At 42.3% G+C, this 5,506-nt stretch overlaps 1 long non-coding RNA gene across 1 annotated transcript; it reads right to left on the bottom strand.

Annotated features, from left to right (window-relative positions):
* Window positions 1-1,253: 1,253 nt before the first annotated feature.
* On the bottom strand, window positions 1,254-4,897 carry LOC144103486 (uncharacterized). The gene is made up of 3 exons (XR_013308301.1): window positions 4,813-4,897; window positions 3,358-3,433; window positions 1,254-1,287 (listed from the first exon to the last, which is right to left on the bottom strand). It is a non-coding gene; the product is annotated as an uncharacterized LOC144103486 (long non-coding RNA).
* Between the last annotated feature and the right edge of the window lie 609 nt (window positions 4,898-5,506).

The following is a 5,506-nucleotide window of genomic DNA, read 5'->3' as shown; positions in this document are numbered from 1 at the left end:
ATCTTCACCACTTGCAAAAGTAAACGGGTTTTTTGCGTTCTGCTGCCTTGTAGCTGAAACTACTATGAGCTGACAGGCAGATGTCTGAATGTTCACCTGGCTGGGAGCACTTTCACTGTATAGAGAGGAAGGCGAATGCTTACCTGAAACTGCACGTTCAATCTCGTGAATGCAATCGGAGGACGACCTTTCTCTCTGCACGCCTGATTTCCGCGGCACATCAGTGGTTTAGGGAAGTGATCAATCTGTCCTGATATAGTTGAGGCTTACTACATCGGTAAAGCTAAGGACATGTGCCTGGCTAAACTGTCAGTGAACCTTCACTGTAAGAAAAAAGTTTCTAAGATGGTTTACTAGTACGCCAGTGCCTTTCAATTGTTTTTTGCCCTCTCACTGCTTTGGGGTTTTGTGCGCGTGAATCTCTTTGCAGGTCTTCTTTTGCTGCTTTCCTTCAATAAAATTTCAGTTATTAGACCAGCCTCGTCTTGTGCTCATCTCTTCTCCTGTGTTGTGTCTTCCGCCTGGTTTTAAGATGTAATACTGAATGCCAGAAGACAGCCATTTTAGAGTCAAGTGCACTTATAATGGCCGCAGCTATAACAAATGTCCATTTATTACAAAAAATAGTGCTTACTTCATTAATTTTTGCATGAAGTAAATTACACTGCATCAAAATAAAAAGGACTAACCCTCATGGCCAAACTGCACTTACAGCAAACAAGGGGACACCATAAACCTGCCCCACACGCAAATGCTTGCACTTCAGGCCAATGCAGAAATCAGATCGGATTACTTCCCAAACTGCATGACACTGCCACGCAAAGAACGTGACAAGCAATTAAAGAGCAACAAAAAAGTCAACTGTAGGTAGCAGCCAATCTCTAGCAGACAAGCTACAAAGTCAGGCCAACATAGACGTGGAAGGAGAAATTTGAAAAAAAAAGCCACAAGCACATATTAATTTTTAACGTTTTCTCAGCACACTGAGCCCTTCAAATGGCAAATACTTTCCTAAAAAAAAAAATAACAAGCGGCAAATTTTTTTCGGCAATCAATTTTTTTCATGTACTTCATTGTTCTTGAAGCATGGGCAGGTACAGAGTAGTCTGTTTAGTGCATGCATCCCTAAGCAATGCCGTGCCAAAAACTGCACTTACAGAAAAAGCTTGCCTTACTGAGTGAATACCACTGGCCATCCACTAATTTCCCAGCATGCTGCAGGCCCCTGGCACAAATCACACGCAACTTGTTGGCTTGCACAACTTCCATGAAACTCTTGGTCTTTAGCTGAAAAAAAATGAGGGATCAGCGAGATATCAAATTTTACATGCATTGCTTTGTTTCAATGACTGACTAAGAAAAAAAACAGCGTTTTCTGTGAGCGCAACTATTTTTTCACAATAGCTTTCTACAGTAAACCATGTTTATTGTGACCTCATTACTGACTTGCTGCACGGTCCAAGCACTACTGTGTATAGCTCTATGGTTTCAAATGCTTGTTAGCTCTGAGCCCTTGGGCTTGCACTGGTTAATGCAGAAAACCTCTGAAAGGGCAACCAGAGCTTCGAGCTTTAAGCCATAGGTATTCAGAAGCTCAGTGGTTCTGTAGGACAACTTTGGGCTGGGTGACACAGCAACAAATGCTGCTCCAGTTACTTTCACTCCATTGCAAAAAACTCGCACAGCAGAGACCTGTCGTCCATTTTGCATTGTAGAAACAATCACTGAAATTCAAAGCACACATAGTAAATGCACACCTACCTTCCAACACAGCTTCATGATTACGGGTATAAGTATTGCAACGAAATACCAGTCAGTACATGCAGTTTTCAATTTATCCAAAAAGTATAAGCAACCGACAAACAATAAACATTAAAAGAGAAATAAAATAGCTAGAATTGTTTAAAAAATCTGTCAGAACAAATATCCGACATCCACTACAGTCCAGCAGTTCTTCGGTTTTGTGCACCTTCAAACCACACTTTCTTACAGGCACATTTGCACAGAAATTGTGTTGAACCTGATTTAAGAATCTTTTTTGGGCGAAACAGTAGGAAGAAAGCAGGTTTCACCCAAAAACGAAAGGGCCCTACACACTGCATCACAAGCCCAGATGGTGCACTTGAGTCGCCTCTTATGCTTATGCAAGAAACAAGAACAGAGCTATCTTGATTAAATCGAAAAAAGAGGAAGTGCAATGCGTGCGTAATGCAGAGAAGATATAAGTAATACCACACAAAAACACTGGGAGGATTCCAAGAGTAGGTGAATGCATGAATGGGGGCAAACAGATGGCTAAATGAAATTAGGAAATTTGAGGAAAAAGGGTGGTAGCATGTGGCAGTTACCTACAGTTAACTAAGATGAACAGGAGAACCATTGTTCTGCACTAATTTTAACGGCACATTCACAATACAGACAAAATCAGTAACTCCAGGAATGGACTGCGTATCATGCAACTCAATGTCAATCACTATTGCAAATGGCACCAGCACCGCGTACTGCACATGAGGAAAAGTAGACATATTTTTGCTCTCAACTTTGAGCAGCGGTCAGCTGCGCTTTTAAGAGCAAAGCTCTTAAGTACGGCAACATTGGCACTTTGTTTTACTGACATGAGGGTGCTCGTGAGTGTGCAAGTCTCATGTTTGTTTTGCACCAAATGTGTTAATTGCGAGGTATGTTTAACTAAAGAGGGGCATCTAACAAGGGAGTCAGCCCTCCACTAGTTCAGCTCTTCTTTAATTCCCTTCTTTATCCCTCCCTTATATCACGGTTCAAGTTTCGACCAATATGTGATACGGTTACTCTTACATTTCCTTCAATTTTTCCTTCAACTAATTTTAAATTTTTCAAGGATGCAGCTTGAAGGTAGAGGTACAAACTGTACAGTATAACCATATGCTATGGCAATAAACCAGCAATAAATCTGTGCTGACAGCAGCTTGCCCAGTGCATTGCAAGGATGTTATGCCATACAAGGATTGGTGTCATCGTGCAATTTTACATTACTGACAATTTGGTCCCTGTATCAGAGATACTGGTAAAGCATCACTGTAGAGCACAATGTTTTTATAGAGATAAATGAACATATAGGTCCTTTTCGAGAACACATATGCATACCAGGCAACAGGCGTGCAATGTCAAAGCACGTTTATGTTAACAGCAGCTGCATCAAGAGCTACATCAGCGACTATATTTTGTACAAGTCTACAGTTCCGGTAATTATAAGCTGAGGTACTGCTGTGAAGTGCATGTAGAGTTTGCATGCATTTCTAAACCTAGCTGCAAGCCTATGTTGAAAATATTTGTCTAAATAGGCAGCTAAGATATGCATCACTGAAAAAGAATAACTACCATGAACAGATCGGGAGGGATGACACAGGCGAAGGCAGGAACCACGCATGGCCCAATAGATGCTGGCAGCTGACAACTGCAAATAAATACATCCAGAGCAACAGCTGTCAGTGCCTGTAGCCATGTCATGAATGACAAGAGAAAAAATCTACTGCTTTAAAAACTAAAATCGACATAATATAAGTAAATAAAAAACCAATGAGCTAGCCCATGACAAAATAAATGAACAGATTTTATGTAATGCACCCATAAACATTCTTTGAGAACAGTCACAATGACTGTTATAACCACACTTAAAGATGAGCTGGCTGAAATACCGCACATCAATTTGAATATAGGATCTGCAGGTTTTCATTAATTCTTATCATTGTTCCTTGCACCAATGTCTAGGAATTAAATTGAAGGTTGCAACCAGTCTGACTTGGTTAAATGAGAAGAGAGAATGGAAAAAAGCATGCCTTCACTAGCAAGAAGCTTGAAATCTCACAGAAAAGCTTAGCATCATAAAAAATTGGTAGCGCAATTAAAATATCTGCATACAATTAAAAACTGCACAAATTTGTCGACTGGCAATGCAAGTAAGGGCAAGAAAAACAAAAAATACCAAAGAACACTCGTGAGTGCGGTGATGGGAGGTCTCTGGGTAGGATCCCGTTCCTTGGAAGTTTCGAGCTCGGAGAATTGCCGGCAGCACAGCTGATGGCACGCAACCAAGAATAAAAACAAAGTAAAAATAAGTAACAAAAACCATCGACAGTTGCGAACGACTTGAAGGCGGGCCTCACAAGCGAAGGAGATAGCAAAAAGGTAGAAATCCGAAATGAGTCTGCGGTTGCATCCCCGACAGCTCGCAGTGCTCAGAAGGAGAGGAAGCATCGACGCTTAAAGCTCAGGAGACGCAACATTCATCTAACTGACATAACACTGCCTCTAATCCTGTTCCACTGGGGAATCACACACAATTTACAAATGACAAGGCGAGGAATATGCAGCAGCCTTTCGCATGCGATCACTGTCTCAGAATAATTTATTATGACGAATATTAAGGCACAAGCACTAATCCGATAAGTACCAACCCTGAGCAAAATAGTGCGGTGTCTGATCGCAGCTGGCCTAGCGCGAGCGCTCCGCCGCGCGGCACTTCCCGCTCATCGTCTTCTACGCAGTGCAAATCCATGCTTTTGCACTGAGCGTCGAAGCGCTAGCAAGCGAATGAGTAACTCTGTTGTGATATCTGGTGTCATTTTTATTTACCACGGCACGCGAGTACTAAACGCACATAAAGAAAATGAGAACAACACTTGTCATGCAGGATATAGGCCCTGCTTTTTTGGCGCCGCATTATAGCTGCGGCAACCGCATGCAGACTGCCTCCACTCACATCCCTATATAGCCCCATACAAATAGCGCGTGTGAATACAGATCATTAGCAAAGAAACGCAGAGCGGGACTCACCGGTCATGCGATTCATCCAGGCTTAGTAAAACCGCGCAGGAGTCTTCGTTCGCTTTTGCAGATGACAAGACGCCGTAGCACAGTCTTCTTGGCTTACCCGTTGAAACTCGCCAATGTTGACAGGCTGTAATTCTGGCCGTTGGCATCAAAAACACACTCCTGCTCACTTTCCTATTGAATGCGTTCTTCACACGTGTCCGCCGTACAAGCACTCAAGCAATGCCTCAAAGAGGCAAATAATACAAAACTCGACGCGTCGTTTGCGCTGCAATGGCGCCGACGGCTGCGCTTTCGCGTCGTCGGAAAATTGCAACCGACAAAGAAACTTGTTTTTTAAACCATGAATATTTAATTTATCTCAATAACAAAAACGCTCTATTTTTTAGAAATTATTTTTACATTATTTATGAATATTAAGGCGGTTTTAGTTACTTCTTTCTGGAATGTCGTTTGTAGAAGCTGCTATCCTGTGATCCCCTGAAGTGACCCGGATGCCCTAGCAGACGACGGAGCAGGTGAAGGAGCAGACGACGCTGTTGACGGAAAGCAATTTCGTTTGAGACCAGAAAAAATCACAAAGTTGCGACAAAAACAACGAAGAAATGCGCCTTATCTTAAGCTGGCGAATATCGTGGATAAGTTGAACGCAATTGGCTCGATGGAGAGCAGTTGCGATGCATTAATTTGCGCGACA

Source organism: Amblyomma americanum, chromosome 1 (genome assembly GCF_052857255.1).
Source record: "Amblyomma americanum isolate KBUSLIRL-KWMA chromosome 1, ASM5285725v1, whole genome shotgun sequence".
NCBI classification, from domain to species: Eukaryota; Metazoa; Arthropoda; class Arachnida; order Ixodida; family Ixodidae; genus Amblyomma; species Amblyomma americanum.
The sequence above is the reverse complement of the archived record's forward strand: the minus strand, read 5'-3'. Positions and strand labels throughout refer to the sequence as shown.